Raw genomic sequence first — 11939 nt, forward strand, 5'->3', positions numbered from 1 at the left:
GTGGTGATGGCTGTATATACGACCACTGAACTGCACACTTAAAAATGGTCAGGATGGTAATTTTTATGCTATTTGTATTTTACTGCAACTTTCTAAATTGGAAAAAAAAATACATTAGCAAGTAGGACAAACAAGAAATGAACAACTGTGCATAGAGCTCCACGCGCTGGGTGCCAGGCTCTGAAGCACTGCCCTAGAAAGGGAGAATTCCCCTGGGAACTCTGACAGATTCTCTGCAAGGCTCTCGCTAAAAAGGGTCCCAAACCCCAACCACACTCCAACCTCAGGGTGTGCTGCTCCTTGTAACGGCTCAAACGAATGCAGCCAAAACCTTCCATCCCCATTCCCACTGGGAGAGACCAGGGAACTAGAGCACCAGGGCTGGCGTGGGGGAGCGGATTTGGGAATTGAAGAAGGGTACAGAACTGGCCAGAAGGCCCTCAGAGTGGACTCCACGAGGCCTGGTCCCACCCCCACCTCCTGCTCCCCAGAGCTTACACTCAGAGGGTGGTCACAGAGTAGGTGACCCCAAAGGAATCGCTGGTGAGACCCGGCCAGGGCCTCAGCCGGGGGGCACGCTTCCCTGATAGGACATGTGCTCAACCCATCAGATGCAAAAAACAAGATTTCCGTCAAGAATGAGTCAGAGACAGAAGCAAGGCAGCAGCAGCCAGCAAGAGCCCAGTCTGTCCATAAGTCTCTCAGTGTCCCACAGCTATCAAGGTCAAGATCAAACTCTTCCCGGAGACAGACAAGCCCATGCAAAGTGCAGAGGGCAGCAGTCACTCTCAGGCCAGTGATGGAACAGACCAGAGGTCCCAGCATTGCCCTAGGGCCTCCCCTTCCCGGGGGCAATCTGGCTGGGACCAACCTGGCCACACCCCCGAGGCTGTCCTGTCAGACCCCAGAGAGATGCTACAGAGACGCTTCCACGTTACCAGAGCACACAGGCTGGGATGACCACCAAGAACGTGGAAGCAGCATCTCTTCTGAGTGTGAAAACCAGAGTTTAGCACATAATGGACACCATCAGTATCTGGAGGAATTGAAGAGCCGAAGGATGGGGATGGGAAAATTAAATCTGGAAAAGGGGAACCAAGACTGCTGGGTGATGCCAACTCATCCTGGGGTGGGGCAAGTGTGCCCACAGGCTCTCCTGATCCGGCCGCTCCCCAAGGAAGGAACAAGGCCCAGGGACACCACCAGTCCCGGGGCCTCCCGAGGCCGCATCCCCTCCATTTGGCAGTGTCACTGTGGGTGAACAGTGACCTTTGTGGTCACTGACTGTTTCAGTTTTGAGATGTCCACTTTGTCAAGGAAACCCACCTGTCACCTGGATGCCTGACGACTCCTACCTATCCTCCTCCTGCCACCATGCCACAGAGCCCAGCTTCTTTCTTCTGTAAAATAACAAGACTTAATGGACCCAAGCACGCAGTTTGCACCAATCCCAGCGCCGCGCTAAAAGTACTCTCTCTAACCTGCTCTGTCCGGAGCTGTGGCCACAGGGCCACAGGTGACTCTGAGCTCATGCAGAGAGGAAGCCAACGCTTATTTCTCTATGACGCTACCTGGCTGAATCCCTTCTGCTCCAGTGGCCAACGTGGCAGGTGGTGTCCATCCCAGAAAGAGCGCTGCAGGGCCTCGCTGGGCTGGGACAACACGGGGACCCAGGAAGCTCCGGTGGTCCCGCTTGGCCTTTGCACACAAGTCAGGCAGTGGCAGCAGAGCTGGCCTGGTCCCTGCAACTTTCCCAACCAGCCACAGATGGAGTGCAGAGAAGAGCATCAGGCCAAGCCTGCCCTTTGTTCTTATTTCCAAAGCTGCCCTGGTTTTCACATCTTGAACTCACTGAAATGCGCACTTCACTACCTGCTGAAGAATGATCAGATCTTCATGCTCCTGAGGCTGGAAACGCTTAGTGGTGGAATCAGGTAAACACCCCCACTCTGCTCGCAGCAAGGCCTCTCAAAAGGCTGGCCGTCATCTGCAGAGCACCTATCCACATGCACCTCAGGGACCACAGGAAGGAACCGAGAGTGGCCTTTTGGACACTGGTTCCTTACACTCGATGGAATCCAGCTGAGTCTAGTTGTGCCTGAGGCTCCATCAGGGTGCTCTTTTAGGGCAAAACAAGTACGTGTGTATTTTCTGACTATGGTCTTTCCACAGCCCCAGCCTTCTGCAAGGTGGTGTGATCTTCATCACAGATGAAAATACTACAGGGACCTCAAAATGTCTTCGCTGAGGGGTGGATGTTAGGGCGGGGGGCCAGGGCAGCCCAGCCCCAGAGGCTCCCGTCTTGTCCATGCCAGCGAGCAGTTTAGTCAGCACATGACTAGCCAAGGTTGTTAGGGGTTCAGGCAAGAAACTGAAAGTTTCCAGACTCAGGAAGGTAAGCAAACCTCTCTGCTGTGTAAACAGCTCCATTAATCACCCACTGTTTACCATTCTCCACCCTACAGGGCAAACCAGCCCGGTCCCAGGAGCCACACTTCCTGCTGGGCCTCAGCAGCAGCTGAGACCCCCATCCACCTACTTGTCCATGACAGACTCAGTTTAGACCTATGCGCCCCCCACCCCCACCCCTGGGATCCAACTGCTCCCTGTGCAGTGGCAAGCACCAAGACAGTACATCTTGGTATGCACTTTGAGGACACACTTTGATGACCCAGCACACAGTACTAAAGGCAAGGACTGCACGGGATGAATGGATGCTCTTCTGTGCAGATGCATTTGTTTGAATCAACACAGAGTAAAGCAGAGTGGTGTGAATGCAGCCTGGGGTGTGGGTGAGACAGCTCTAGACAGGGAGCCCGTTCACAGCCTCCGGGGCTGTGTTCATACAAAACCACAAGAGCCGCAGCCACCGTGGAGGCAGCGCACTGAGGGCCGGGAGCAATCAGGCCGTGGAAATGCCCCTCCTGCGGCGGGTCCATCTCTCATGAGCAGGAGCACAGCCTCGACACGTTGGGGGGGACTGCTCCAGATGCCACATCCATCATGGGGCAGGGACCAGTCTGACAGCCTCACCCTTTCGCCTGCTCCCTCTCCCACTCCAGGTCCTTCCCCATCAGCTCCCGCCCAAGTAGGACATACTTGCTCGCTCCCCCAACCAGTTTCACCTGCTAAGAAGTTCACCAACCGAGTCACACCTGCCCCAGGCACTTCCTCAGCGCCAACCAAGGTCAGGGAACTCCACCAATTTCTAACCACCCCACCCCTAAGAAAAATAAGAGAGAAACGAAAAGGGAAAAATTGCAAAGTTCTGTTTGCGTTCATTCTTTTCCCCAGGAACCTGACTCAGACTCTTCATTCAGTTCTCAAAGCAAGGGGCAGCAGGGGTGGGGGGTGGAGGTGGTCCCTGATCCTGATCCAAAACAGGTTAGGACCCTGTAGTAGACCCTAACCCCTGGCAAGAACACCAGCCCCGCTGGAGTCACAGGAGTGGGGCGCACACACGACCCAGGCCTCCCACCTAGGAGCCCGCTCCCAGGAGGTGAGGTCTGGGCCTGGAACCTCCACTTTTTACAGAGTTGCACAAGTTCTTCTGGTAAGAAGCCCTGCCATTGAACCCACAGCACCCTACCTCCAAGACAGACTTCATGGCGGCCCTGGGCCCTCCAGCCCTCTCCCTCACGTGTCGGAAGATGCCCCATGCTTAATGCTTCTTCAGAACACAGGCACTGGTGCCCAACTGGTACCAAGATGGGGACAAGATGCTCTGGCCCTCCCTGGTCACGGCCCCAGTTCCCACCTGCCACTGCTGGAGCTCTCTCTGAGGTGCTCCTTTTCACCCACAAAGCTGCCCGCTTTGGCCGTCAGAGCACACACTTTCCTGGTTTAAGGCAACAGTGGAACTCACCCTTCAGCCAAGCACAGTGGCACAGGTGCCAAGTCACAGCTGATCTTTTCTCACGACCAGCGTTTCATTTGTTCAGTAAAACACACACCTACCCCTGCCCCCCCTTGGCTGCCATCATCTTTTCTAGAATCTGGGTTCAGGAAGACTTTGCACAAGACCATTTCTCATGCCAGGCTCTCCCCCAGCCTGGAAGGCACCTGTCCCGGGCACCTGTCAAGGCCAGTGGGCCCACCGCTCTGACAAAGGTATGAGCTCGAGGTCAGACAGGTCTGCCTCACCCAGAGCCACACAGACCATTCCTCCTGCCATGACCCCAGTGCCCAGGGGTGAGCAGACTTCCTCCCCGCCCCCAGGCCCCCAGGCTAAGGGCCGGGCTGGTTCAGGGCCAACTGGGCCAGCATTGACTCGGAGTTTGCATCTCAAAGAAAATCCTGCAAGAACTCCACTGATGAAATGAGAAAGCAAAGAGACAAATAAACATCAGGCAAAGAGGTCTCCACACCTCCACGTCTCTAAACACGGTCCTTTCTGAAGGCTGACCTCCGCTGTCCAGCTCATCACACAGGTACGAGTGTTTACATCACTGGGAAAGCCAGTTGAAAGATGGTGATGCTTTGAAACGCTGCCCGATGACCCCAAGTGCTTTTCTGAATTTGGAAAAAAGAGGAAATAAGAGCCACAGAGATCCCGGATGGGTTACAGTGACCATTTCATTACATGTTTGTTAAGGAGAGCTGCCGGGCTGGGCCAGTATTCCACACACGCTTCCAGCCAGAGGGCAATACGGCTGCAACGCCAATGCCTGGGATTTATCAGCAAAAATGCTTTGACAAGTACACACTGCAGCAGAGACACAAATTAATCACGGTGCACAGAAACTGCATTGAAAGTCCCAAACTAAGACCTAAACTACTAACGATTCTTAGGATTTAAGTATTTGTAAATAATTATGTTCAAATGCTAACTTCCTCCCAGGATCCATATCAATTCAATCTTAAAGTGCATCAAGTTTCTGTCTGTGGGCCTGAGCCCCAGAAGAGATAATGCTTGGGTCCAGGGGTCTTCCTACAAGACAACTCCACCTGAATAGTCATATCTTAAAAGTGTTACTGTAAAAAAAAAAAAAAAAAGTGTTACCGTAGCTCATTTCAGTAGAACTGCAAATCTACCTATCAAAGATTTCCCTGGTTTCCCTTCACTGATAAGTTGCATTTGTCTGTCTGTGTTAGTGTCGGGAGAGGTCAATTTCAGGGCTCTCAGGTCTGCGACTGAAAGTCTACTGAGAATCTATGACAGTGCCAGGTCCACTCAGTTACATTTTCACATATAACCTACGCAATAGCCCACTTTACAGGCCAGCATCCTTGAGGCAAGAGCAGATGAGTAACTTTCCTCCCATCAAAGAGAGCCAAGGGGCCAGAACCGGAGAGCCTCAGGCCACTTCCGGGAAGATTCCTAACCTCTCAGACAGAACACTTCAGCCACCTGAGGACCAGCATCACAGCCCTTGCTCAAAGACGCAAGCCTTGAATGCCTTATACCCACACAGCCAAACTCCTAGGAAAAGATGGGCATTGGCTTTTCACAGGAATACTAAAGAAATCATTTGAAGACAGTATAAGAATATATAAAATGTTTCCAAAAAAATAAAAAAAGAAAATGTTTCCGACATTTCATAATTAGCTGAAGATTTTACCAAGATTTGTACGAAGATCTCTAAAGTCAGGCTGGTTTTAAGTATTTATCCAAGACTCGTTTGCCAGCACTTCCTGGAAGGCCTAGATAAGATGCAGTGGGATGAAGGTCAAGCGGCACTTTTTAAACACTAAAATGACACTGCTTCTGAAAATGGTAAGCCAGAGCCAGAACCCTCTGAATACACCTAGGAGGAGAAAGGAAAGCCCTCAGTGCACGGTTTACAGCCTTAAGTTCACTGATCAGGCTTGCACAGAAATGAATTCAAAACCACAGGCTTGGGCCCAATAGCATATCCATCCATGTCACCCCTGCCCCCTCAACTTGCCCTCTCACACAGCGAACATTAGCGGCTTCCCCACTGACTGCAGAACTGGGCACCAGGCAGGATATTTCAGCAAAATCCTGGATAGCCAGATAGAGAATTACTACTTTATTTCAGAAGAAATTAAACGGTTTCATAAACATTCATGCTCACCCCAAATGAAAAGCTATCAGTTATGTGTGCTGCAAGAAACAAAGTTCTGACACACAGTCATAAGGCAATTAAATGTTCCACAGAAAAATGCTGAAGGGACCTTGAAAAAGAAAATGTTGGTTTTAAAAGGCAGTATAGAGAGGTATTTAAGGATGTGCACCCTGGAGCCAGACTGCCTTGGTTCAAATCCCTGCTCTATAACTTACTCCTATGTGCTTTAGAGTATGTCACTTAACCTCTCTACTTCGCTGGTGGCTCAGACAGTAAAGAATCCGCCTGCAAGGCGAGAGACGTGGGTTTGGTCTTTGGGTTGGGAAGATCCCCTGGCGGAGGGCATAGCAACCCACTCCAATATTCTTGCCTGGAGAATCCCCAAGGACAGAGGAGCCTGGCGGGCTGCAGTCCATGGGGTTTCAAAGAGTCAGACACGACTGAGCCGACTAAGTACACACACTTAGCCTCTCTGTTCCTCAGCTTTCTCATGACTAGACATAGGATAATGGAACTAAGGAAGAGTCTTGGAGGCTGTTGTGAAAACCACATGAATCAAGTGAATATAATGTGCTTACAGCAGTCCTGGACAACCCTTGTCAGGTATTACTGTCATCTTAGGTAAAAGCTTATTAACAGAAGGACAGGTGAAGCAAATAGAAAAAGTAAGCTCTAAGGAGCTTTCGGCTGTCCCTAGACTGAACAACAGCACCCTGCCAGGAGCTGCATAGGACAAGGAGCAAGTGCAGCCCGTAAGGTTCCTGTCCACAACCAAGGGGCAGAGAGTTAACCGTGTACCTGTCACATGTCAGAGCTGCTGCAGACAAGCGCTGCATCTGCTGTCTTATCAGCCCTGCCAGGAACATGGCTATGTGTCACAGAGGAAGGAACTGAGGCCAGGAGTGCTGGGCAAACACTGTCCAGGGTACAGTCAGGAAGGGCCTTCGCTCTGCCACCAGGACAAGGAGCCACAATGACAGGGGTCCCGGGACACCTCCGCTCCCCAGCCCCACTGGATGGACAGGGCCTGCAGCTCACAGCCAGGCATGCAGCGGGCACCCCAGAGACGTCTGCTGAACTGCAGAGTGAGACCACGTTTCCAAATGTGCACAGGCCGCCCCAGCAAAGGGACTAAGGCACAGGATGCTGCTGCTGGGAGGTCCAGAGTTTGTCCTAGACTGACCCCAAGGACAGGAACCCAGCTTCCTGGGAGGCGATCCTCACACTCAAGAGTGCCAGGGACAGCCTAACACCACCCAGCTGCTTCTCCCAGAAAAACCTGGGAAGACTGATTGCTGATTACCCAATAGTCTTGCCCTTAATAAGTCTTGGGCTTATTAACTCTCAAGATTTATTCTGCTGATTACTGAAATGTAACTGCAGAAAGAAGGAAGCTTTTAAAATCAGATTACATATCTAACTTATCTAACATGTGTTAAGTGTAGAGCTCTCTGCAGTACGTACAGTCTGCTAAGTAGACAAATTAAAAACAAAAGGAAGAGCAGGGGAGGGGGTGGACATGGGCACAAAACCTCGTAGGGCACAGACAAACCCACAGGTGGTCGCAGGGCAGGGGAAGGGAGGGCAGGAGAGGGAGGGCTACACCACGAGCGGGGACACTGGCTCTTCACCGCGTGCCCTTGCAGGCTGGTTGACCGAGGACGCTGCTACCTTAGACACAAGGGAAAGTCGAGGGTCCCGCCACCCCTGCCCAACGCGCCCCTCGACTCATCCCTGCCGCTGAGAGGGGCGCCCGGAGGGCTCCCGGGCCCGCTCTCCAGTCCACTTCCGGGTGCGGCGGCCGGCTGTCCAGCACCGGAGCCGCAGTTGCCCGGAGACGCGGGGTCTGGGCGGCCGCCCGGGACCCAGGCCCGCCGCCCCCGCCCGCGGGCCGTCCCAGCCGCCGGCCGCCAACTTTCCTCCCAAGTTTTCTCGGACCCAGGACACGGCCGGCGGGCTGGCTGGCGGCGGGAGACCGGGCGGGCCGGGGCTGGGGTCGAGGCCTGGCCAGGGGCCGGGGGGCGCGAGGCTCTGGCTCCCCCCTAGCCGGGCCCGGCCTCCCTGCCGCCCGAGGCCCAGGCCCGCCCGCCCGACGCCGGGCGCGGTTCCCGGGAGACGTAGGGTCGGGATGCCAACCGGGTCACTCACCTGGACTGCTGTCCCTCCGCCGCCCGCCGACTCCCGCTGCCCGCCCCGCCCCCGCCCCGCAGGCCAGCGACCCACTGACACCGAGGCGGAAGTGCGGCCGGCCGCCCCGCCGACTGACAGCCCAAGTTCGCCACTCGCTGCGCCCGGCGCCGTCGCGTCAGCCGCCGCCGGTCCAATCAACGCTCGACCCGAGGGCGGTGCTGGGAGGCGGGACTATGCTAATTACGTTGCCAGATAGGCCCCGCCTTCCGCCCCTCTGGAGTCCGGCCCTTGCGGAGGAGTGACGATGCGGGAGACCAATCAAAGAGGGCAGAGGCGGGATTATGCAGATATAGACGCGAAAAGGGTGGGCGAGAGGAAGGAAGGGGCGTGGCTGGGTGAGCTGAGTTTACAAACAGCGAGTCAGGTGGCGGGGTTGCTGATGCGGCGCGCGTGGGGGCCTCTGTGCCTGCCGCTCCCAAACCTTGGGGACGGGCGGAACCCGGAGTCACCCTTCAAAAAACTGCCTTCCTCAGCAGCATGCAGGGCTTCTCACCGTCCACCCTCCGTGCCATACCTTTCACCACTCACCAAAACCCGGCGCCAGTTTACCCTCCTGACCGTTCCCTCCTTTGTTTAAAACCTTTCAGGGCTCTTACTGACGTGGTAGTGGCTCCACGGTTAAACCCAGAAGCTCTGGAGTCAGATCCGAGCTTGCATCCTTACCAGCTGTGTGGCTGTGGGCAAGTAAACTAACGTCTCTGAGCTTATGAGTACCAAGATTTCCTTTGCAAACCAGGTTTCTCCTACCCAATCCCATCTAAATCTTAGGTCTGATTTGGGGTGAGTGGAGTAACATGAATCAGGCTGACTGCTGAGAGTTACAGCAAGTGGTTCATGGGTGAGCAGGTGACCCTGTGCTGGCCAGTGAGGGTCAGTACTGGGACTTTCACTGAGGGTCAGATAGCTCAGGCCAGAGGGAAAGCTGAGGTCAAATGACTCTCCCATCTACCCACAGACCTCCACAGAACTAGTAGGTGAGAGAAAGATGTAAGTCTGGGGCTACTGATGGGCATCTTGTCACTGTGTGGGGAGGGGCCACCTGAGGACAAGACTAACCCAGAGGAAAGCAAGAGCAAACACCCCTGGCTCGCCTGGAACCAGCTGCCACCTTGGCAAGCTCTATCTAGACTTTTCAGGCATGTGCATGCTAAGTTGCTTCAGTTGTGTCTGACTCTTTGCCATGCTATGGACTGTAGCCCACCAGACTCCTCTGTCCATGGGAATCTCTAGGCAAGAATTCAGTCAAGTGAATCACCACATTTTCCTTTCTGCTTAAGCCAGTTTGAGGTGGGACCCTGGAGCCACAAGAGTGCTGACAGACCTCCCCAATCACAGAGCACGTGCTGGGCTTCTGCTCCTCACCATCTCCTCCTCAGCACCAGCCCCCTGGGCCTTTGCTCTCCCTCCTCAGAACACTTCCCCACTTCCAGCTGGGGTGCCTTGAGGGCAGGCCTTAGCTGCCTCTGCAGCCCCGTGCATATGAAGGTGCTGCCTGTAAATAGTGGGGCGCAAGCAAGTGCAGCACGACCAGGGCCTGAACTGTGTTTCTGAGCCCAAAAAACCAGTCATCCCCATGCCAGGGTCTGGCCCTGGCTCACCGGTGGGCCCACTGTCAGTGGGTGCTGGAGATGTACGGGGACTGAAAAGGAGCTCTCCCAGCCTCTGCTGAAGAGAAAAGCTGGGAGGGAGGCGGGGCTCAGCCTCGGAAACAAAGGGATTGCCATGGTTACCTCTGAAGAAACGACTCCAGCAGGAGAGGGAAGGGTGCAGTGTGCAGGCTCCCAAGCCAGGACAAGGACAAGGCCGGTTGCCAGGGAGATGCTCCGCAGTTTCCCTCGTGGGCCTGGCCTGAGTCCAGCGCAGGGTCTGTTACTCTGACAAGCCTCTAAGACTCTGACCCCCAGGTGAAGGACATGCTCCTGAGGGGTTCGACTAACCAGCCCACCCCTCAGCCATGAACTCCAGAGGTGAGTGCACAAGGGTGTGCTCAGGCCAGGAGACAGGCTGGGGTTGAATGATCCTCCGTCTGCCCATGGACCACACTAAGCATGGCCATCTCCGCCCTGGCCTTAGGGGTAGGGGTGGGCTCCAATCCCAGGTGGGTCCCATGGCTGGGGTGTTCATCCCCTTCAAACAAATGCAGCAAACTGGGTTCTGAGTGTCAGCTGTTGCTTCCTCTTTCCTGTGCCTGTGGGTTGGACAGGAATCCTCCCCCAGCTAGAAGCTGCAAGGAGAGTGCCTTGGGACCAGTCAGGAACATTTCTTATGACCTTCACTAGGTCAGGAGGCCAATTCCAGAGGCAAAATTCTCCAGGAATGGGCTGAAAACTAGGAGCAGGAAAGCAGGCAAAGAGGGTGTGGGGCCAGACAATGATGATGAAAGCTGACATTAGCTAGTTTCATGTCTGCAACAGCCAATCCAATAGATACTGTGGGTCATCATTCCCACTTCACAGATGAGCAAACTGAGCCTCAATCAGGGAAGTGACTCACCCAGGACCTGCAATGAGGAAGTGGCCTGACCGGGTGTGTTTCTGCCTGGCCCAGCCCCAGAGCTTGCCAGAAAGACAAAGCCCTGTCCAGACCTCCTGGACCAGGATCTGCATCTGAAATAGGTGCCCAGGTGTTCCTGGAACCTGGAGGGCATGGCTCGTGGCCAGGACATCAGCTGATTCCTGTCCCATGGTTGCAGGGGTCATTGTAGTGTCCCCCTTCATCCTGAGCACTCGGGCCTAGCTTGGCCCCAGAGTCCCTTCAGGACCCCAGGGTCCATCCTGTGTATGCTCTCAGAGTTTGAGAAGTGCTGGGTGTCTGGTCCCACTGCAACTGCTCTCAAATCTGACGAAAATCAGACCAGCCCTGCAGTCATGTCTGCCTGTGACCTTCCCCTGACCCCAAGTGAGCATGACTGGAGCCTCCCTGTCCCAGCTCCTTCTGAATCAGGATCAGGTGATATTGTGGCCCACAACTCCTCTCCCCTCAGTCGCCAACTGAACTCGTGGGCGCGAAGCCCTGCATCCTGGGCTCCAGAGGCCCCAGCGTGGGGGAGCACATGCCCTCACTTTACCCTCAGGAGGCACATTCACGTGCATCATCCCCCTTCCTTCCATCACTTCAGGAGGCAGAACATAGATCATCGCTCCCCCTTCAGAAGTGCAACTGAGGCTCAGAGGCCACGAGCCATGCCACCCAGGCTCCAGGAACACCTGGGCACCTATTTCAGATGCAGATGTGAAGGTCCAGGAGGTCTGGGTCAGTGGTGACACTGCCAAGCAGGCCAGTGGAGCCATCCCTGCCTGCAGCCCACTGCTCTGTCCCCAGCTTCATACTTTCCTTTCCAGCAGGCTTCTGAGCCTGGGTGAATCTTTTTATCTCTATCTGTGGCCAGAGAAGCAACAGAGCTAGGCATCCAAGGATGCCAGGTGCCTGGGATTGCCGACCTGGCCTTTGCCCCTGGGGAGGCCCCCTTGAGGTCACTCCTCTCCCTGCCCATTCTCTTGCTCCACGGGATGGAAATTTCCCTCTCCCCTTCTGTGGAATGCTAGGAAATCTTCTGTCCGGATGCATCCTGGGTGAGCAAAGGGTGACTGGCCACTGCAGGGGGGCCCCAGCCCTCACGTGGCCCACGCAGTACCTTCCCCACACAGCTTTCAACTCTCCTCTGCAACGTGACAGCGCTCGGCTTCCCCGCCGTCGGAGAAGAGTATTTTTAGTTTTGAA

At 54.8% G+C, this 11939-nt stretch overlaps 1 protein-coding gene across 1 annotated transcript in view; it reads right to left on the minus strand.

Annotated features, from left to right (window-relative positions):
* OSBPL2 (oxysterol binding protein like 2) overlaps positions 1-8299 on the minus strand; it is a 35787-nt gene extending 27488 nt beyond the window's left edge. Inside the window, exon 1 of the mRNA XM_043883637.1 lies at positions 8178-8299. The gene's annotated coding sequence lies outside the window, so the exon portion shown is untranslated. The remainder of the gene's footprint in view (positions 1-8177) is intronic.
* Positions 8300-11939: the final 3640 nt, after the last annotated feature.

Source organism: Cervus elaphus, chromosome 23, assembly GCF_910594005.1.
Source record: "Cervus elaphus chromosome 23, mCerEla1.1, whole genome shotgun sequence".
Classification (NCBI taxonomy): domain Eukaryota; kingdom Metazoa; phylum Chordata; class Mammalia; order Artiodactyla; family Cervidae; genus Cervus; species Cervus elaphus.